General features: G+C 34.1%; 1 long non-coding RNA gene across 1 annotated transcript in view; it reads right to left on the bottom strand.

Moving 5' to 3' along the window:
- Positions 1-10,411, bottom strand: part of LOC131685700 (uncharacterized) — a 37,827-nt gene extending 27,416 nt beyond the window's left edge. Inside the window, exons 1-2 of the long non-coding RNA XR_009304860.1 lie at positions 10,295-10,411; positions 10,107-10,231 (exon numbers count right to left, since the gene is read on the bottom strand). This is a non-coding gene — a long non-coding RNA (uncharacterized LOC131685700). The remainder of the gene's footprint in view (positions 1-10,106; positions 10,232-10,294) is intronic.
- Between the last annotated feature and the right edge of the window lie 13,648 nt (positions 10,412-24,059).

Here is a 24,059-nt window from a genome sequence, read left to right as displayed (position 1 = left end):
ACTTCGACATTTTCTTCTTCTTAAATATGTCGTCCACGTAGAACTTGCTCTTGCCCGTGAAAAACTCCAACCCCGGAATTTGCTTAAAATCGGCTTTTATATACGTTTCGTCGTCCATCACACAGTAGCCATATTTTGTCAGCATCTTCTGCCCGAGTTTTAACCGTCGATTGTTGCCGCTCATCGCGGTTTGGGAAGTTCTTTACCTTGTATGTATGTAGTCCAGCTCTCTTCTTTGCATTCTTGACGTAGCTCTGCGACATGCCGATCTTTTTAGCCAAATCACGGCTTGAGACGTTGGGATTTGCTTTAATCATCCGCTTCACCTTTCCCTCCGTCTTTTTGTTCTCCGTCAACCGCTCCTGGAACCGCTTCAACACTTTGGAGACGGTTGAATGGTGAATGTTCAACATTTTTCCCAACTGGCGGTGCGACAGGTCAGGAAATTCCAGGTGTTTGGAAAGAATTTGTTCTCTCGACTCGCGTTGGTTCACCTCCATTGTCGTTGAATCGAAAAACACGACTTCGAGTTTGACAGCATGTAAACAATACACATCAATGATAAAGTGTGCAAAATTTGGTTGATTTTTACCCAATGGTAAAAAAGTTATGCCCTGTTGAGTGTGTCGCAATAATTTCGGGTTCGCCCTTTATCCCAACTACCTTCGAAACCGTTGGAGATTTTACACAAGTTGAATGCTGAAGATGGACGTCTGTTCTCTGTGGTTTCTCCCATTGAACAAACAGTACAGAATCTACAGGATACTGTTCGGAACTAAACTCTCAAAAACTCTGCATCCAGCTTCTACCCTGGCAACGCGGTTTCATCTACTCCCGGGCACTCCGCCTACAGCTAAATTCCGGAAACGACCGAAGGCACGTCGACGAACGACACTGACACACCAACCTTTGCGACACGCACCCGAACCGACGGGGCAAATGAACTTCGTCTGCCATTCTTATACTATGTTCACACTACAGAGTTAAAACATGTTTTAATAATTAGCAACAAGAAAAACGTCATCAAGATAGCGTTATAACACGTTTTAACTCGTAGTGTGAACATAGTATTATGGTATTTAAAGGTCTTAACACTTTGTCAATAAAACAGCAAATACGACGTATTGCTTCAATATCCGACGTTTTCGGTGATTTATTTCACCTTTTTCAAGGAATCTATAATGATATAGTATGCCAAGATTTGTTATAAATAAGTCCGATTTGTCTGTGAAACTGTACTTACAGAAACTATCCGTTTTTTTGTTGTATGTGTGTGTATGTCTAACATTCGTTGTCTAGTGTGTTTATTTTGTAATGGCGTCCAATAGTGGCTATTTGTGAAAATTAAAAACTATAACTTGAATTGGTCAAAATCTGTCTGTGTACTTACTGCATCTGTGTCAATAATTTTTCGCACTTCACTGTAAAAAAGCTTCCTCGCTAATCTAGTATTTAAAAAAAGCTTGGTTTGAATATTCTACCGTGTACGGGTTCAGAGCTTGGTTTTTTATCTTTTCCCTTTTCGATTACTATTTTGTTTTGACAGGTTTGGCTGGATGGGTGTGTGCGTGTGTGGTGTCATGAGGTTATAATGGTAGCGGTTGCTGTCAGTTTTCTTCTATGTTTGTTTTGGTTTTTTAGAGTGTGTATTATTCCAGCATATATTGCGTTTAAACCTTCAGTGTCTGTTCGTTTGTTAATGCTGTTTTCGGTGGTTGCTATGTGACAAACTTCAATAAACGTTAGTGCATGTTTTTTGTGGTGGCGGTCTTCAATTATTGTGTTTTTTAGGTTAAACTTGTGGTCCTGTGTGATGCTATGGTGTAATAGTGCAGTTTTTTTTCCATTAGAGCTGCGATTTGTGGGTCGGTGACGGTGTATCCTTCTTGTATGTATTTTTCCAGTGCATTGTAGTGAGTCTGATGACCGATGATCCGGGTTTTTAATTTGTTGGTCGTCATGCCCACATAGCATGCTGGGCAATTTGAGCATGGTATGTTGTAGATGATGTTGTTCTGATGTTCTTTGGGTACGGGATCTTTTAGTTTAGTAAATATATCTCCAACTGTTTTTGTGTTGTGATGTGCTAGGCGTATGTTTTTGTAATCGTTTTTCAGGTGCTTGTCGATTTTATTCGACAGGTATGGAATGTATGCTATTGATCGGTAAGTATGTTGCAGGTCTTCATCAGCTGGCGGTGGGGAGGGTACATTGTGATGATTTTGTTGATGCATCCGGTTGATTAATCTTTTGCGGAGAGATTTTGGGTAGCTGTTTAGGCTTAGCTGTTTATCTATGATGAGTGCTTTTTCATTGTCGTTTAGGTTAGTGGATAGGGTGTTTACTCGTTGAACGAAATTTCGAGCTGTTCATCTTTTGATGCAGCGGGTGGAGTGAGTGGTAGTTTAGAAACGTGCCACTGGCAATTGGTTTCATGTACCACTCTGTTTTTACCTTTTGGTTTTCTTGTCTGACCAACAGCATATCCAGAAAGGGTAATTTGTTGTCTTGTTCAGTTTCGTAAGTGAATTGGATATGTTCATTGTAGCTGTTGAAAATTTGTAGAACATGGTCGAGTTGGTCTATGGGAATTGCCATTAGTAAGTCGTCAACATATTTTTTGATGATTTTTTTTTAATTTTCACTAATAGCCACTATTGGACGCCATTACAAAATAAACACACTAGACAACGAATGTTAGACATACACACACATACAACAAAAAACGGATAGTTTCTGTAAGTACAGTTTCACAGACAAATCGGACATATTTATAACAAATCTTGACATACTATATCATTATAGATTCCTTGAAAAAGGTGAAATAAATCACCGAAACCGTCGGATATTGAAGCAATACGTCGTTTTTGCTGTTTTATTGACTGCTAAGCCGAAACTCGTTACCATAAAATCAATCTTCACAGTCGTTAAACATCCACACATATAAAATTAACTATAAAATGTTTAATAAAGCGTGTAAAATTGTTTCGTGTCTTGAAATTGAAAATGAAATTGTTTCTTGAACGTTTAGGCACATGGAAACAAACGAAAATTGCTCCCACTGTTTGTGTTATCTGACGGCGAGTTCCATCGAGCATATGATGTTATTCAAGCACTAGCTTTCCTTCCTGCTCGTGATAAAGGGTGCTACGATCAAAAATTGGTCAAACAAGAATGTGTGTATATCAGTCAAACTTTATATTAAAAAATTAAATCATGTTTTCTTTGTAAGTTCGATTCATACAAATAAAAATCACTAAAGCTTCTTATTTAGGGATTATTCATAAATTACATAACGCTTTTAGGGGGAGAACCGGTACGACAACTTGTGACATGTTGTGACATATGGGGGAGGGGGAGTAAGCTAGACCGTTACGTAACATGTTTTACTGAAGAAAGAAAATTACAAAGGATTCGTTACATAATAGGTGAGGGGGTATAGAGAAATTTGTGACAATTTATTACATGGGGGGGAGAGGGAGTCAAATTTGGATTCGATTTCCTCCCGATCCACTGCTTTTCGAACACTTTTACTACGTTCGTGACAGTTAATTTGGCTACATTCCACAATTTCGCCAACTTGATGTGCGAGTTTTCGGATTTTCGTAATGCGCGAGCAAGCTTTTGCTAGGTTGTTCCTCGATGTCATTTTCACAACTGAAATGCATATGTCAAAATCGAACAGTAGGCTTAATGCTGCTTAAAATGAGGGCTGTGCAGGTTTTTTAATGCACAATGAAACAAATGTGTCATGTTAAAGTTGACCAATTGTTGATCGTAGCACCCTTTAGTCTACCATCGAACGCAAAATGAACGTCACTGATCCGAATCTCTTCCTTAGCTATGTTTTTTTCTTCCACTGACCAAGTTTGTGTTCGATTGCTTTTTTCTTGTCCACCCACCTCCCGAGAACATTTAATGCAGGCAAGTGGACTACGAAAACAAACTGAAATTAATGACCAGCTCATTTGGTCGATAGCGATTATCGGCTCTAGAATGGCATCGTCCTAATTGAAATAGATTCGTTTAGCTTACCTTCTGGCTATTTGTGGAGCGACCAGAAAAAGGTGGTGTGTTGTGGAAAAAGGAACTATTTTGTCTTTTTATTTCCGCCGGTAGCATTTGATGGTTTAAGACCGTTACAAAAACCAATGAATCATGTTGAATTATTTCATCCCAACACGAACATGGTGTATTAAAAGCTTATACATATTTTAATTTTCAACTGTAACATACCAACGGTCACATTACGTCTTCCTCATTCCTGAGTTCATTGAAAGGCACAATTCAGACCGACAGATTAGTAACGAAGTAACCGGAACAAGTCCATTTTCCCGCAGACATTGCTAACGTTTTTGTTCATTTCGTAGAAACCGAGAGCCCGGATAATTGACACGTGGCAGGGGCACCCAGTCCGCACTTCAGGAGTAATTTGCCATAGTCAAACAAACCGCGTACCCTTATCATTCTGCTTCGTGAAAGAGACCGCTACGAAGTGTTGGAAGACAAATTGCTACTTGTAGTAAAATACTGAACGTCCTTTATTCTACATCACAACGAGAGTGAAAGGACGATAAACGTGCGGAATCGATTCCTAGATCAACATGTCAAATAGTCCTAAGAATAGACAATTATATTAATAAACCAGCGATGGTACTTTTATCGGGCCAAACAAACTGTCGAAGTCCGGAGCCAAACGAGCATAACGTCATACAATGCAAACAAGCAGCACAAGTATTGTGATTTTATTTAAAGACTGTATTTTGTTATTCACAGTAGGCTTCACTTTTCATGCCCGTTTTAGTATTTTACAGTGTTATTTAGAAAGATATTATTGTGTAACTGCATAAAAAGCATTTTACATTTTTCTTTTTCATCAAGAAAAATGATATTTTTTTTTTGTTTTTCATTATTTCTTGGTACTCAATATCAAACGTATAACTTCCCTTTTGATTCATAAAAATTATTTTGCTAAAAACAGATGGTCGAATGCAGTCGAGCACGTTCGAGCTTGCACACTTTTGGGTGATGCCGGTTTAACATTTTGTGGTGACTTAACACACTTAATACAGATGTCTTCTTTTTAATTCGGAACCTGTCGTAACCTTCCGGAAGTCGTGCTAGTGCACTGAGTGCACGCTGTTCTGAAAATCTAGCGAAGTCGTCTTATAACACCAGCGGCTGTTCGTTCAATGGGCCATAAACGCGACTTCCGGAGGGTGTTAAGTGTGACATTCTACGAGGTTGCACAAATAGTTGTTTAAAATTTATGATGACACCGAAAGAAAAAGTAAACAAAAGCTCTTATTTGCACTTAGGTTCATTTGACATGGTTGTCTAGTATTAGATATGTACACGCCTATCAGCCGTTACCTAATTTCGGGTAGAAACCAACCCAAAATGGACTAAAGTGGGGTAACACGTTTTGAACTTAAACTTTGGGTAGTGTGATAATCCGAGCGTTGAGTACGGAGCGGGTAACCCAAAGTTTGAGTAATGATCATATAACCCAACATTTGAGTACCGAACGGATTTGCAATTTGAGTACCGAGCGGATCACCTAAAATTTGAGTAGCGGACGGATAACCCGAAATTTAGCTGCTGTATGGATAATCCAAAAGTTCCAAAAGTACTGCCCAGTCAAACCATTTGGAATCCTGAATTTGGAGTCAGTATGGAATCCATGTCAAGTGTCACAACTGATTCCGACTTATTCGATTTCGAAATCGGTTGTGGCATTTGCCATACGGACTCCATTCAGGATTCCAAATGATACTTTGGATGGACATTATCATTTGCTGTAAATTGGTTTCGACTTTTACGCAGACCAAGGCTCCTAATTTCCTGTAAAATATGGAGTTTCGCTGACTTTTCCGATCACCAAAAATTACGAGTCGCTCCATTCGAGGTAACTCTAAAATTGTATGCTAGTAAATCGCTGTTCGTTCTTTTATAGACAAAGATTTACGCGCAAACCAAATACAGACATAACTTAGACCACAGCCTTATTACGCGTCACTTAGTGAATAATTGGAACCAATCACATTGTCGCTAATAAAAGTTCAAAACAAATTTTTACTCTTATGCCATATGTGAATACTTTGAAATTTAGTAGAAGATAGTTGAAATTTTATTTCGACCGAATAGTGCAGGAATTTAAACATATCGTTCAGTACAACGGGAGTTAGTAATATTTAACTTCTAAAATTGTTAAGATAATGGCCCCGCCTCAATTCCCCACAAAGGCATAAGCTGATCGATTTATCTAGAATATAATTAAATATAATTTAAAGCCACCTTGCAGACCGATGTTTGGAAAAGGGTCCCGCTATAGAGTCTATATATTTTTCATAAAAAAATTGTATGGTACCGAAAATACCGGTACTGGCTTTTGTTCAATACCGGTATTACGGTACCAATAATGGGTCACAACCCTACGCCACACCAACTTATCCCAACTATCCGTCAATTCCATGTCAAATTCTCGTGTCCAATTAACATTGACAGTCAAACTGACATTAATTAGAGATGTGAGCAGGTGCATTTTTGGTCCAACTAGCGAATCAAATTCGTTAGTTGGACAGAGGGTGTGACCCAACCAGCGAATCACGACCGTAGTAGTTTTCGATGCCGTCAGCAGCTGTTGGATCTGGGATCTGGTTTCCAGAGTATAGAAGCTATAAAAGATGAACACCATTATCATTAGTTAACTTATTCTAAAATAATCACCATAGGCTTTTGGGATTAGTCGTCCCGTCGCTGTTTAGCATTGAATATAATTCTAGGGGAGTCAATGCTGCCGCTTGTGAGTTTGCGTTGGGATCTATTGAGTTATTTTTATGCTTGTGTGTGCATTGGGTGGGCGAAACGGATAGAATTCTCATGTCAAAATGTTTTCAACTGTTCGTAGGTAGCCGGGGTAATAAGCCTAGGAAGCTACTTATGTTGTATTGGCACATGTGTTTCATATTTCGGATATTGGTGATGCGTTTTTTTATTACTAAGGCATCTGGCTACATGCCTCTATAGGTATTTCTAAAGCACGGGCAGACTATTATAGGCTTTAGAATTTTGATATTATTAAGCGACCAATAATACATTATGTTTTAAGGGAGAAAGTGTATAATAATTTGTAACATGTGGAAGCAGGAAAATTAGCTAGAACGTGGTGAAGCATGTTTTTACGAAAGAATGTGTAGTCTTCAGTACTAATATGATTAGCTTTAATAGATCAAAATTATTTCTCGAATTATATTGCATGGTCTTGAAAACAGCCAATTTTTAAATGACACCGTGGTCGTAGCCCGAACACAACCCTTTATTCTTCCAATATTTGATCTTATTATATTTCCATATTTTTATACTTTTAAAAAAATTATATTTATGTATCTTTATATTTTCAAATGTATAAAATTTTTTCGTTTTGATATGTTTTATATTTTCAGATTCTTTAAAATGCTTATACCTTTATTTTTTATATTTCAATATTTTAAGATTCTTATATTTTTATGGTTTTGCATTTCTGTATTTAAATATTTTAATTTTGTTTTATATTTTAATATTTTGTCATAGATATATTTTTAGTTTATTTCATATTATGTTAGCTTTATTATGTTTATATTTTCATAATTTAATTTCGCAAATTTTCAAATTTGTAAATCAATTAAATTTCTGAATTTTTGAATAGGTCGATTTTTAAACTTTAAAATTAAAAACTTTTCAAAAATTTCAAATGTGTAAAATCCTAATTTTTAAATTATTCAATTTGTAAATTTTTTAAACACAAAATTATTCCCAAATTTTCAATTTTTTTTGATTTTCTGAATACCTAATATTTTAAATTTAATTTTTGTATATTTTACAGTTTTAAATTCTTCTATTTCAAATTGATGAATTTTATTAAAAGTTCTTGCATTCTCAAAATTCAAAATTATAATATTTCCAAATTTTAAGATATTAAATTTTTAAAAATTTGAATTCCCAATTCATCAAATAATACATTTTCATATTCTAATGTTCTATATGGTTGATTTCTTAAATTGTTCAAGCTTTGATCTTTGATTTTCAAAATCTTCTGAACCATTTTTTTTTAATTTTTAAGTTTTTGAATTGTTAAATTGATGAATTTCTACGTATATACGTATATACATTTTTAATACCGATTTTTTAGTGTTAAGTTTGCCATTTTGTAAATCTTAATTGTTTATGTTTAAGTTTATTTTTGAATGAAAAATTAATAAATTTAATAATGCAAAAGTTTTTAAATCTCAAATTTTCTATTTTAAATCTCATAACTTTTCAATTTTTTTAAGCTTTTAAACCATTAAAATTTTATTTTTATTTAAATTTGAGCATTTAAATACAAAAAAAATTAGGACTCTTAAATTTACACAAATTTTCAAGCTTTAAGCTTTTTAAATTTACGAATTCATAAATTTTGAAATCTGCGAATTTTTTATTTTCTTAGATTCTTAAATCAGATCTTTAAATTTTGAAATTGTTAGATTTTTCAACATTCAAATTTTTAATTTTTTCTAAGTTTTAAAATATCTCTATATTTTTATTTTTTTCATTTTCATGTGTTCAAATTTTCAAAAAAATTGAATTTTGGAACGTTGTATTTCAGAATTGTTAAAAAATTTGATTTTGCAAATGAATGAATTTTAAATAACTCTATTTTAATATTTTTAAAGCTTTTTATTTTGAAATCTTCAAATTTCCAAATTTCAAAATTTTTAAATCATAATTTTCAGAATTCAATCAATCTTTAAGGCTTTTACCTCTAATTTTTAAATTTTCTTAGGTATTCGATTTTCAAACGAATATTTTTTTAAAACATTGCATTTTGAAATTTTCAATTCTTTTAATTTTTATAGCATCTCTGAACCTCTTACATTACCTTACCTGACCTCGAAACACAAACAATTCTGTCGAATTCTACAATCGCTCATCTCGTCACGAGAAAATAAACATGCTTAAGCTGCTCACCGCTAAATATGCTTGTTCTACCAGTGGCTCGATAAAACATCGTGCAACGAGTTTGTCACTCGGCGGAAGTATATCATATTAAGTTTGTTGCAGTACCAAGAAAAACTGAAAGTACTCCGAAGTAAACAGGGAAAACATCGTTTCTGCATTCTCTTCTTCTCTTTTTTCTTCTTCTGGTAGTAAACCGGAGTAAAGTATTTTTGGCTCCTGTTTGCTTCGGAGCAACTGCTATGTACTGGAACAAAACTATTGACGATAGGGATTTTCTTGACGGAGATAAGGTTATAGCCTAGAATGTTCTCCGGAAATCAGACATCTTTTCTAGTGCATGATGGATACTACACTAATTTACTTTTTACGGAACACTTAATCTAGTATGTCTAAATACCATAAACTAATTTGGAATGTGCCTAGAAATTGTCACAGTAGTCCCCTGGACGATACATACTTACAGAATCAGGTTCAATGCAGCACTGTTCAAAATCCGATCACTTTATCCATCGATTCTATATAGTACGGTCAATCAGACGAATTTGTTGCGGGAACGAAAAAGTTTAATAAAAACACAAGTTAAATCACTCCAAAAAAGTCTACGGGGTAATGAAATTAAAACGACCTTTCCGAGAAAAGATAAAAAATCCCGTAATGATTTTCACAAAAAACTTGACAGTCAATCTAATGGGCATTATTGCAAAATTCATAATTACCATGCTCTTCCAGAGTCACTTCATAATATTTTCACTAATCACGACAACAATGACTGGCAAAACTATTACCCACTATTTAATTTGAGATGGGCTAACCAAAAAATAAGTACGAAGCGATGATCTTGAATTTGGGTAACCGCCGTTATTCAATAATATGATAATAATAAATAATAATAAAAAGTTCACAGCGACGAACTCAAATTATGGGCAATCGCCATCTTCAAATTTCTACCTAATTTTGGGTTGTCCATGTATGAACTTCGCGGTGAGCAAATTTAACCCAAAATATAGGTGTTCGGATACGGAACTAAATTTTTGTAGCAACCGATTGGTTTTACGGTAACGCTCAAACTGTACATAACATTTATTATAAGCGGCATTCTGGATCACTCTTGCATAAATTACACTTACAAGAAGTAGTTTCTCCCTATTTTCCACGCTTTCTGATTGTCGTATCTACCACTTTATTGTTGTATTTTAGGTCAAGTTAGGATGAGATACCCTAACTGCCGAATTGCAAATTTCAGGTCGCCGTGCTAAAGGGAGGCAAAGGTGTATGTTAATCCGTTTTCTCACACTGCTTTTCTCACTGTACTTACAGGTTTGTATTCTCACAACTTAAACTGTTTCGTTCTCCCTGTCGCAATCTCACACATTATCGCCTTTAAATATTTCCAACTATCACTATCCAAGCTATACTTTTCCTTTCTACCGTAAATAATCCTTTTTGTTTTCTATCCATACGCGTCACTGTCAAACTTCTGTGTACCGATTTTATGTTGCTTTAGAGCATCCCCAGTGGTGCGCAACAATAGGTAACTTTGATTTTTAGTATAGCACTGAGAATAGATAATCAATTATGGTGTTCTTCAAACTCACAAAGTACTCGTATACTGAGTGCATATTATAAGGAAAGTGACGACACTGTCAAAATTGGAACAATTATTATTTGTCAGTGTCATTCCAAACGAGTATGTATTTTGACAGGTCCTTTGTTCGTTTGGAATATCACTGACGGATAATCATGACAGCTGTCTTCACTCTCCTTACATGCACTCTGCTCGTATACGACTATGGGGAAGCATGACAACGTCTGCAGTAACACAAAGCCAAGATTTCCAGATTGAAGTCAGATCTCTCATCGAAACGGGTGTCATGTATTTAGGTCAAAAAAATTCGATGTGCGGCATACATAATCAATACATAGGGGAATGTTCCATTGAAGCACTGCAGTAACTGATTACCTATTTATCTTGGTTATTTTAATTTCACCTTTAAAAGAGTTAAATTAGTGATATTCGAAACTAACGTCTGCTGCGACAGAAGAATAAATCGATAGATTGGTTGTTCCAGCTATTCATCCGACAGTAATTTAATTAAAACAGAAGTAATATTACTATATATCCGTTGCGTTTTACTCGTGGTAGATAACTTCAATCTACATTGTAGAAAACTGATAGCTCATTTAACAATGTTGTTATTTAATTCCTCTATCTGCTCTGAAAGTGTTTGGTAAAAGATACACTTTAAGTTGCAAATAGAACATCGATGCTTTCAAATGCTTAAAGTTAAGGATTGCCTTATTGGGAAAGTATCACAGCCAAAGCGGTTTACATGATAACACAACAAATTTGTTTCTAACATTATTCTCAATAACATCTATATAATGTTTTTAGAACAGTCGATTCTCCATATCTACCTCTAGGGGCATAAATCACCAATAGATGCACTGCATTCATGCTTACCACTTACCACCGGCGTCGTCTATAATCAAAGTTTTGTCAAACAACAATGATTAAGTTCAAATAGCATAAAATACAGGAAAAAATACAACTATGCTTTCGGTTGTGCGTCATTTAATTTCTGCCATCAAATTCTGTACAACCACCTCGTCCCATTTGTTCGCCACATACAGTTTACTTTGACAGTTTTAAGTCTTCTTCAGGTTCCGCTTGACGATGGACCTACATTCCTCGATAGGGCCGAGTTCTGGTGTGTTGGGAGAGTTCCTGTCCTTGGGCGCCACCAGATCCTTGTAGGCGTTATACCACTACATGTCCTTTTTCCGTAATGGCAGTATTCAAAATTCGGACAAAATAGCGTGGAATAATCGTGTTGTTTTATGAAAGACGTTATTTTCATGCACTTTTTCACATAAATTTCCTTGTTGACGGGCTCGGTCGCAATGAAAATGTCACATCAAACCACAGAAACAGAAAGCCTGCCGAATCAGCTATTTTTGTGTGATTTTCGACAGCTTCATATGCTTGAAAATATCGGCCACTCTTTCTCCCGGTTACCTTTACGCTGGTGGTAGTTGATTTGGTCACTTTTAACGGTTTCACTAACTTAGCGTGCAAGTACTTCGAATTCAGGCAATACGCGAGCAAAATTTCCCTGTGTTTCTTCTCTTGCTTGGACGACACTGTTGAAAAGCAAATGTCAAATAAAAAAGCCTGCGCGAAGGCAAATGAGGATTTTTTTTTCGAATTTGTTGAATTTCATGCAAAGAAATCCGTCAAGTTTAAGCTGTTAGAAATTAGTATGCCATGAGAATTCAAAAAAAAAAAATTATTATTATAGCTAAGATTTGCTTTATAGCAGACTTGATCGCAGGAGGCGTTTCTCGAAGAGTATATGAAAATTTTCATTAAAAATTGTACACGTGGTCGAAGTAGAAGCAACTATAGTTTATACGCTGAACTAGTCTTTTTTTCCTCATTTGCCAAGAGGTGCCCCGTACTAAGCAGAGCTGTCTCTGTTGCTGTCGCCAACATTGGTCCTTCGTACCCTCCAGGTGAGCCGTACAAATAGGACATAGTCCCTGTTGCTGTCGCTAACATAAGCCGACCAAATTTTTATTGTAAATCCTTTTAAATATCTCTACGAAATTTGGAGTGGCTTTGAAAGTAGCCGATTTGTCAATATTTTCATATTTAATCCAGAAGTCGGTATTGCATGGATTTTTTTGAATCTTTATCTGGTTCCACCTAGAATTCGTTAAAAAATCAACGCATTCGGCCAAGTCGGTGCGCTACAATATTGACAGCCTCTGAAAACACAACTTTTGTTCGGTAGTGTTGCGGTTTTTTTGTGGTTTCAGAGAAAACTGATTCAGGTGATTATCGCGAGTTCTTTATTTATATATTTGGTGCAATATTATTGAAGAACTTATAATTAAAACTTTGCAGAAATTGCGAAAATAGTATCAAAATGAAAATGTAATAAATTTTAAAAAAAACAAAAAGAACATTCAATGGAAATAGAATTTAAAGAAAGAAAAATAACAAAAGGAACAAACGAGGAAAAACTAATAAATAGATACAATGAAACAAAAGAAAAAAGCTACAAAATGACATTAAAATAATGGAAAAAGATTAAAAATATGCAAATAGTCAAAACCTGCCAATATCAAATAAAGAAAAAGATCCAAAACGGAGAAACAACAGAAAAAGGACAAAATTACATGTGTGAAAACAATTTGAATAAATAGAAAAATAAAACCGAATGCATAATTAAAACAATCAAATTAAACGAAGGAAATGAGAAAGAAAATTGGAAAAGCATTGAAGAAATAGAAAAACCTATTTTAATCCACCTAGCGGTGCAATTGCGCCTTTATCAATCATGAATCACGAGAATGTGTGCGTTATTTATATTCATTAAAAACTTTTAAATGCATATATTAAATTTTATTATTATACATCACATGACAACTATATACAAGAAAATAAATCATTATTCGAGTTCTAAAATTTTGAAAAAGAAAAAACAGCCATGGTAATATTGAACTGAAAAAAGGTGCGAAATCGGCAAAGTCCCAAAAAGTCGATTTTTATAAAAAAAATTTTTCGAGATAACATAAAATCTCGACGTTTCATGCATTTTAAAGATGTTTGGCATCAAAAATACGAATTCGATTTCTGAAATTTAATGGGGTCCCCCCTTTGAAAAAAAATTACAGTTCCGACTTATATGGGAATTTCATATGTGACCGGACGATTTAGTCTATATTTCCGGACCCATATAAGCGATCCGTACGAAATTTTATAGACATCTGTGGGGATATTATAGCTATCATTTGGGACTAAGTTTGTGAAAATCAGCCCAACCATTTCCGGGAAACTGATGTGAGTTCGTAAATTTTGAAAGATGGCCGCTTTTCCCGGGCACTTCCGGAACCATCTATGGTGGTCAATGTAGTTAACGAAAGTTTGGTTGGCCGTCGGTGACCTAGAACAGCAAATTTAAGTTGTTTGAGAGACATTTTAGCGAAATTTTTACCTTTTTTGCTTTCATCGGAGTATCGGTTTGAATCACAATTTGCTATGTGATCGCACGCCACAACCTGTAACTCCGGAACCGGAAGTCGGATCGGGATGATATTAAATAGCCATTTACGGGGACGCAATACCTTTCATTTGAGGCCAAGTATAGTCGAATCGGTCTAGCCATCTCCGAGAAACCGATGTGACTGTTATTCTGAATTTAGATACTTCCGCCGGGGCTTCCGGAACCGATGATGGTGGCCAATGTGGCCAAATAGACTTTGAATGGATGTTAGTGACCTAGTACTACAAATCGAAGCAGTTGTGGTCATATTTTGGAAAAAAATTCACCTTTATACATTAATTGCAGAATTTATTAAAATCGACATTTTCTGCGTGTTCGTACTCATCACCCTGTAATTCCGGAACCGGAAGTCGGATCCATTAGAAATTCAATAGCAGCCTATGGGAACGTTGCACCTTTCATTTGGGACTAAGTTTGTCAAAATCGGTTCAGCCATCTCTGAGAAAAACGAGTGACATTTTTGGTCACATACACACACACATACATACATACACACATACATACACACACAGACATTTGCCGAACTCAACGAACTGAATCGAATGGTATATGTCACTCGGCCCTCCGGGCCTCCGTTCAAAAGTCGGTTTTCAGAGCAATTGCAATACCTTTCTATTGAGAAAAGCAAAACATTGCAAAATGGGTAAAATAGTGAAAAACGGGTAAATAACGAAATTAAAACTAAAACATCATGAACATGGAAAACATTAAATACTAATTAAGACTACAATAACAAATATAGAAATGAACGAGATAGTCGTAAAAATAACAATTACACAAAATGTTTGAAATATAAAAATTAGTACCACATTTAAAAATTGAAAGCATGAGAACAGGGAAATAAGAAAATGTTAAAAATATTTCAAAACTGAAGAAATGATAAAGTACAAGAATGGAATGAAAAAAAAATGACAATGAAAACTCCAAAAAAAAAATGCTCAAGGAAGTATTAAAAATAAAAATAAATGGAAATAGATTGAAGAAAAAAATAGAAAACAGGAACAAGTGGAAATAGCCCAAAAACAGACAATAGTGAAATAATAGAAAACATGTAAAATCCAAATTGTTTGAATGGGTAGCAATGAACATCCTAGAAGAAATTGAAACAAAACAGGAATATTATCGTGAAGAAAAACAAGAGAAAATTTAAAAAATAAATAAATCTTTATAAAGTAAATGCGGAAAAAAATTAATTTTTAATGGGATGGAAAACCGGAAACATGCACAAAACACAAAAAGATCAAAATAAAGTAATAAGAAAAATATCCACCAAAAAATGTAACAAAATAGAAAACATGGAATTAAAAATTGTTTAAATGTGTAAAAAAGAAAATGCTAAGCGTAATGCAACATACCAATAAACAAAGATAGGCGAATATTGAAAAAATCCATGCAAAAGAAAAGCATAAATTTCAAAACTGATAAATGGAGAACAGAAAATTTCACAACACGAGAAAACATTGGAACGAAAAAATAGAAAAAAAAGCAAATGAGAGAAACCTATAATAAAAAATATGGAAAAAAGAAGGATACAGAAATACTACAATAAGTTAATGGAAGATATTAAAAAAATACAAAAAATAATAGTAAATGAAAGTTGAGTTAAATAATGAAACGAATAAAACGATAGATAAAAAGCAAAAATGGAAAAAAACACGAAAAGATTAATCGAATTGAAAAATTGAGACAAATGCAAAAATGGGACAAATTTTAAGAAAGACACAAAAATGGTAAAAAATATGGGGCGAAATATATAAAAAAAAGTAAAATAAGATTGAACGAAGAAAATAGAAAGAATACAAAACTTGGATGAAATGGAAAATAAAACAAAAAAGCAAATATGAAACAAAAAAAATGCAAAAATTCATTTAAATTGAGAAAGCTTGTTAAAAATGGCAAAAACTGTCGGGTTCTCGTATTTAAACAAAAGTACTAAAAATTACTGTGGATCGATTTCTTCGTTGATTTTCATGTTTTTTTTATTTGTGGAGTTATTCAGAATTAGTTGCATAAATCATATTTGACCAGTCGAGCTTTCTAAAAGAAGGTTGCTGAGTTTTTTTCTCATTTCTAATACATTATTTTGTGATTCATTTAGTAGCCACGTCGGATTGAAATAAGTAGAAATAGAAGTCACATGTCGTCTTGAAAAATAAAAAATCGCGATTGTTTTGTTTTCTTGAAACCCATACACAGATTGAAAGTTTCGAATTATTTAGTAAAATACGAATCAAAATCAATTTCGAGAGCCTAGAACTTTCAACTTTAACTAACTTAATTTTTTAAATAGTTGTTCAAAATTATGAGATAATTGTTGTAAAGTATGAAATAGAAAGTAAATTTCAGTCTTTTAAAACACAATTCACAAAAAAGATCTTGTTTTTTTGCCCCCTGCGCGTTAAAATCGTTTTTGAGTTCCAAGTTTCAAAGTTTTCCTTTGATTAGTTTCATGCAGTATAAACTTTATAATGTAATAATGTACGATTAACTTTATAATAGAAATTGGAGGAAATTAAATCATACCAACATTGAAACTCTAAATGAATTTTCAAATAAAATGTTATTGAAAAAATGTTTGACAGAATAACTCCTTCTGTTCAAAGTCCGGGCCCCTCTCGGCGGTCCTGATTATAGGAAGTGTGTCGGTCTACTTTGATGGTATCTTCCATCGAAATATCCACAGCTCCTGCGTGAAGCACACATTTACACAAACAATGTGCATTTTGCTTTGACATCGGCTTCGGCTAACCGTTAACAAATTTTGATGAATACATGCTACTAATAATGAAGCATATCTCCATCACATTCTCCGGATATCGGAACTCAGGAAAGAATTTTATCGGAAACTGGTATCGGCGCTCTTCGTCTTTGTCGAAATTCCATCCTAAGTACTTGCATGTACCATACTCGATTAAGGCCCTAAAATGAAAAATTCCTTACCCTTTGCCTCCTACGCTTTTCCAGCTTGCCTTTCATGGGAAGGGGAATGATCAAAGACGAGTCGTCACTATTCGAGCACTATCGTTCGGATGAAGAGCGCCGAAAGGTATTGGGCCCTTGGAATGGGTTGACATTGCATCCCTTTAAAGCAACAGTCGATATGGTTTAAATCAACCGTGTGTGAGATCGAAAACGCTCGGATAGACACGAACATGAGCATCACAGAGAACAGACGTCTATCTTGAGCCTAAAAGTTATGTAAAATGTAAGAACCAGTTTGTTCAAGGGTTAGTGGGGTATCACCACCACGTGTGCTACTGTAGCGGACTGTAGTGACCGATATAATTATACCTATAGTTGGTATCACTATAGTGACGCTAGGGTTTTAACGTATATTCGTTCAAAAGCCTACACAATTCAAGTAACCAATAAGCGTGCTGAATGCGTCTTAACAGCTACTTGGTAAGCACTTAAGTTACTTTAAGTTCTATTTAAAAGCCGCTTTTTGACAAAATATACGGCTACATTACTTCTGTGCCATAAAAATACTTTTTTACTGCTGTTGTGTATTCAGAATGCTGGTAAAGAGTTCTTAAACAGTTTTTTGAATGCTGATTAACAACAGTTATACATAACGAATGCTAATATACTGCAAAAAGCATCTGAAATGCAATTTTTTTGCTACTTTACTGCATACACTAATGCAATAATATTTGTTCGATCATGGATGTCTGTTCTCTGTGATGATATGATGAACATGCACTTATTTGTCATCGCCTCAAGCCATCGTTGCTGTATGAATGGTTTTATTGCCGAGCAGATTTAATTTAGGCAGAATAATGTGCTTGATGAAAATTGGATGGCTTTAAATTTCGTTTGCTCTGACATGTCAACATAAAATTTGCATGCAATTAATTTGGAGTAACTGAAGTATTTCCGTATATATTTATTCGGGCGATATATAGCTTTGTGCATGCAGGGGTACCTTAAAATCAGTTTTTTGAAATGTATACGCGACGCATTTGGTGGTCCCAAACCCGAAAGCTATTTTCTGGCTTCGATGACGTTTTAGTTATTAGGTGACTTCAGTAAGAATTCAATAAAAACTACGGGTTAAGAGTGCGGGTTTTCAAGCCCATGTCCGTGCCACTCTTGGCCTACCACTAACGCAAAAGGTTAATAGCATCCGGTCGAAACCGATCTAAGGACCGAATGGCACCACTCACGTTGAGGTACCATCATGTGCCATTCTTAACACGCTCTGGGTGGAAATATACCATTTATTGGGTATACACTCCGTAGAGTGTATACCCCCGCATGACAAAATGAGTTAGCAAGTAGATAACATTGATCTAATGCTGATTAGGCTAATGAAGTATGATATTTTATTGTTTCAAGTGTTTCAATGTCGACACGAAGCCCATCAAGTTCGTGGCTGGCAAGCCATTGTGTATAAGTGCAAAGGATACTAACACGGTGATAAAATGACCTTATTACAAAAAATAAGCATCGCTGAATATTTCGCTATTCGATAGCAGATCTTTCTACCTTTAATTTAAGACTTGTTTGAAAATAATCCACCGAGGGTCGACGAACATTTTTATTTTTTCAATTCAATTTGGCGAACTATCGCCAAAAGAAGAAGAGGCCAAAATAATCAATCATGCCATATGTATTCGATAACATATGAAATGGTTTCAATTTGAGTATATATTCCTTGTTTTGACGTGAGTCTTTGTTTTTTCCTTTTTCAGGGGCTTTTAGGAACGTGTCCACTGGAACACAGAAAGAGAAAGAATGACCGGAATGCACAGTGGTCCCAAAGAGCAAAAAGGGGTTTTTTAGATTGCGTCAAAATGGTTCATTTTAGCAATATGGTGTCTTCAAGAAAGTTTCTTGGAGTAGAACTCCCCTTCTTTCTGTCTTGTCGGATTGATGAATAATTCCCCTAATAGTGAATTACGAAATATTTTTTTCGTCGATGATTCAGATAGACAAGTACTTCTTTCAGCAAAGTTGTAGAGAAAGTCGTAACAAACATTTTACCTGAAGACTGTAACTCTCTATCTTTTAAGTTTTTAGAGATATGGGGCATTATTGGTTAAAGGCCCCATAAAAACAGTTTTTTCCCTCATAACTTTTCTTCTAGATTTTTTCCAGTATATAAATGTTCTAGAACATTATTTGGACTATTAAACTGCATTACTTTGCCGAAGACGGAAACTTGCTATCGCTAGTATGTGTGGAGATATTCACGCTTTTTGATTGAAAATAGCTCTGTTTCCAATGGCAATAACTTTTAAATGGGCAAAAACGGGCAAACCACTTTATAAACAAATTAAAGTGCAAGAAAAGAACAACAAATGCTGGAAAAATCAGATCTCCCCAAGGCGGAAATACAATAGCTGAAGTTTCTTCATTCTCACCGTTCCGGTCATTCTTTCTCTGTCTGTTTGCCAGTGGACACGTTCCTAAAATTATATTTAAGTGTTTTATTACAAGACTTATCATACACCTAAATTAATAAATAAATCTAAGCAATCGTGAATGTTATACTGGTTATAGCATCATTAAAGTTATCACTTCTTATTCGAAAAAGTTGTTGATCACTCACAATTCCATAAATATCTCAATAACTACCTTAGAATAAGATGGTAAATTCCACATATGGAAAAATTTTGTAAGATAGAGAGAAATCCTTTTTGTTTGACACCCAAAATGCCTACACTGGTCAAGTTAAGGTTGAGATATCGATCAATTAAAAAAATGTGACAAAGTTTCATGGTTTGAAAGCATTTACTAAAAATGCTATATCTCAGCCTCCCAACCGAATTTTTACAATATTTATTCACGGAAACTTTTGTAATGAATAGTACTTTCCAATACATGCCTTTGGTTTAATGAAAAAAATATTAATTTGTGAGAATTTTATTCATAATAGACAAAAAAATATTGTTTTCGCTTTGTTTAATCATTGATCGTTTTGTTCTATCATTGATATAAGCACTTTTTGCGAAAAACTTTTAAATGGAACTTATTCTCCAAGGTCTACAGGAAAATAAAAAAAAAATATTTAAAAAATAATCGGACTTCGAAAAAAATTACGAAAACCGCTTATATACGTTTATATTTTACTCACGCTACGCTTATATTTTACTCAAAAATGGCCATTTTTCATAAATCGCATTTGTGGAACCTCTAGATGATTTTTTTAGAAACTTGATTTGTTCTACAAAAGTGCTTAAAATATGCTTATCTTTCATTATAGGGTCGATATAGCACCATGACTTTTCGCACATTGATTTTTTTTGGTATGTACAGCCTAAAATAGTATGTTTCATAAATCATGATATTTAGATTTGAACTAAAAAACCGATTTAATCCACCTATCAGTGAGATGAGACATTTCTTACACGTATCACAGTTGTATTACTCATTAGTTTGCCGCGCTAAGTTTACAAGCAACTAGATGTGAGATAAGCACAGTTTCGAGTCCTGCACCAATAACGCTTCGAATAAACTGAATAAATTAAAGAAAACGAAGATATATCAAAATATAATTTTTCACCGATAACTGAACATGTCTCTGGCAGCACTGCTCCAGTAGTATCCAATCAGAGCCATTGCAATAACTTCAGTTCTAAGAATATTTATTGTAACTATTAGCGCTTAAATAAACGGTGATAGTCACAATTATTAGTTTTACTTTTTTGTGGAGAAATCTAAGTCTAACCTCAAAGTTATAGCTATTTGAAAACGTCGTTGTTCATAAATAACAGGATAAACAGAGGGTTAATAAAATCAATAAAATGAATGGAATGAATAAAATAAACAAAATGAAGAATTTGTATGTTTTCTGTCTATACATTTTATCATTTTTTTCAGTTTGTTTGTTTTTAAGCAGTTAAATTATTAAAAATATTAATAGGTAATAGAATTTAAAGAATAAATTATATTGTGTCTAATTAATGTTCTAGACGAAATGAATAAAATGAATGACTGAACAAAATTAGTCAGATTATTAAAATGAATAAAAGTGTGAACCGGAAAAATATTATAAAATTGCATAACACGAAAAAGTGAATAAAATAAGTTAAATGAATGATTCGAATAAGATGCATGAGATAATAAACTGATCGGAATGCATACAAAGAATGAAATGAATACAATAGATAAAATTGGGTCAAAAAAACAAAATGAATAAAAACAATGCTAAATGAAAAAATCATTAAAATGAAATGTTAAAATTAGTCAAATATTTTAAATGCAAAAAAATAAACAAAACGAATATAATCCATGAAATGGATTATGAGTATATGAAATAAAATTTCAAGAAAGTTATTTAAATGAAGTAAATGAATAAAACGAATTTCACGAAATCCAAAACCATTGTTTCAGAATATTCTGAAATGTTTGTGAAAATCCCATTGCGAAGAGCACGTTCTCGTTCTTCTTTTTCTTGACGGCGTTTTTAGGATTATCGGGTGTTTCTACTTTATTGATGGGCCTTAATTAGTCATCAGGAAATCTAGAAATCAGGAATTTGTTTTGGAATTAAAAGATATCTTTTTGGTCACAGATATCTGAAAAAATATTTTTGTACAGAATAGAATTTTCAGGGCCAGTATTTTTACGCGGCACAAAGGCACAAATCCCCTACTGCATACGGGGAACGTACCATTTAAGTTAATATATTTTGATTTCTTGATTTACCTGGAAATAGTATTAATTTGCATTGAAATATCTAGAAAAGAATGGCAAGTGTTCAGGCTATGTTGGCAATTATATTATTGTCGATGGCACAAAAGCCGTACATTCAATTACATTTACAATGCAGTCTCTTTCCACCCATCCTTATTACTTGCGAATTGTTTCGTTCGGAATTCTCGTTCTGGAGATATGGATTAATGAGTCCTATATCAATACCATTGCAAAGAAATGGTTCAAACTACCAGAATAAGTATTTACATTCATCGAAAAGCCAGTTAGTATTGAAACCAGGACTGCTTTGAAACACGAACATTCTTGAAATTACATGTCGTATTTTTTCGCAAATAAATATGCTTTTAGTCACATTGATTATGAAAAATGTATATTGGGGTTTTCAATACAACACAGTGTCAATTGTAATTAAACAGTAATATGTGTAACAGGAATTCAGTGAGATCAACTATCTGTCCAATGCATAAACTCTGATTGTGATCCTCGCTATTTTTCGTGTAGAGTTCGCAACAGTCAAACGAAACGTCCATTGAATTATCCAATGCCTCTACTAATTCTGGTATTGAAGCTTCAATTGAAGCGTTCTTAGCATAAGGTAAATTTGGGCAATTGAAACCATCGCTATAAGTTAAAAGCATTAGTTTACTTGCACTTTAGTCGTTATTTTTCCCGGATCGAATTTGTGCATATTTTTGGAATTTGATCAGTTTTTCTTAAGCCCCCTGGCGCTCGCGCCGTTGTATTTAGTGCAACACCATCAAAAACACTAGCGAAATTTTCTTTCAGCACCAGCTGCTGCTCATTCGGGAAGCCATTCACGCAATGCCAGAGGGTTAAAGGTGCATTCAAATACAATGAATATGTATTTTAAATTATATCAACCCAAAACAGGTATTCTTAATTTTCAAATGTCATATTTGAACATTAGTTTCATTCAAAATTCAGTAGAGAAACGAAAAGTTTAAAAAAATGCACGATATCTCTTTTCAAAATTTTTTTCTTCAAACAACCATATTACCCAGTTTCAAATATCCCAGGATGTTCTTAATTATAGTATATACAAAGGCTCAGTATAGAATTGAATTAAATTGGAGTTGATGTAGTTTTCGGCTTTTGGTCACATAACTTTCCTTGGAGCAACGTTTAGAAAGAAATAGCCCTTCATCTTCAGAGCAAAGCAGGGTTTGAACATAAATTAGTTATAGTTTTCTTATAATACAAATATTTTACACATCTTAGAAATGGATTTTGAAATAGCAGGGTAGATTTGAGTCGTCACCACCGGAAAGGGAGGGGAAGGGCGATAAGTCAGGAATGGTAAATGATGGTTGGAGCTGTTACATTATTTTTATATATAGCGCGAAATTCCTAACATCTTTATTATCAATAATGCAACTGGTAATTTTTACGCCATAATTAGTATAACATAAATCTTGCAAAGGAAGATAAATTTTCACTAGAATTTTGTTGTTCAAAAATACAGTAGCTCTCGGCGATGCTACGAGTATAATATGGATATAAATTATATTAGAAATCTATTTTCTCACTACTAAGAAGATTACTTGGTGATCTGTGTATTCATATACCATCCAACGCTTATTTCACGAGTGAATACATTGCTCAATCCAACGGGTAAATACATCAACTCTGGACAAATTTGCATTTTGAAGTGAATTTACACTTGCGTATTAATTTTTGAGAAATAGTTAATTAATTATTAAGTAAATTCACAAAATGTTTTCGGAATTGAGTTCCTTGAATCACGTAGATGTGTTTTCATACCCGGATATTCAAAATCGGTTTAGTTTTGACCCTAAAACACCAGTAAAGCTATACTCTGTATGAAGCGGTTTCATTTCTTGGAAATTGATAAGCGAGGAATAAAAATACAAAATCTTTAATATCTCCGCCGCTTGTAAACGGATTTTGACAATCCATAGCTGGTTAGAAAGGTATTTTCATAAGCTTTCTACTTGTATAAAGTATGTGCGATGCGATCGCTTTGTTTGAAAGTTATTTGCTTAAAACCCTTTGTGTTTTGATAAAATTACTCATATCTCAGAAAGTAAACAACACATCGAAAAACAAAAATAATAGTGTCAAATGGCAACGTTGGGTCTTTCATTTGAAACTAATTTCGTTAAGATCGGTTTAGCGGTTGCTGAGATAATTACATAACATTAGTGCACATTCATACATACCCACACACACACCCACACACAGGCATTGTCCCAATTTGTCGAGCTGAGTCGATTGGTATATAAGACTCGGCCCTCCGGTCCTCGGAAAAAAGTTTTCAAAGTTTGAGCGAATTCTATACATTTCTTTTGTAAGAAATGTAAAAATGAT

The sequence above is a fragment of the Topomyia yanbarensis genome, chromosome 2, assembly GCF_030247195.1.
Source record: "Topomyia yanbarensis strain Yona2022 chromosome 2, ASM3024719v1, whole genome shotgun sequence".
Taxonomy (NCBI): domain Eukaryota; kingdom Metazoa; phylum Arthropoda; class Insecta; order Diptera; family Culicidae; genus Topomyia; species Topomyia yanbarensis.
Note: the sequence above shows the minus strand (reverse complement) of the source record. Positions and strands in the feature narration are given on the sequence as shown.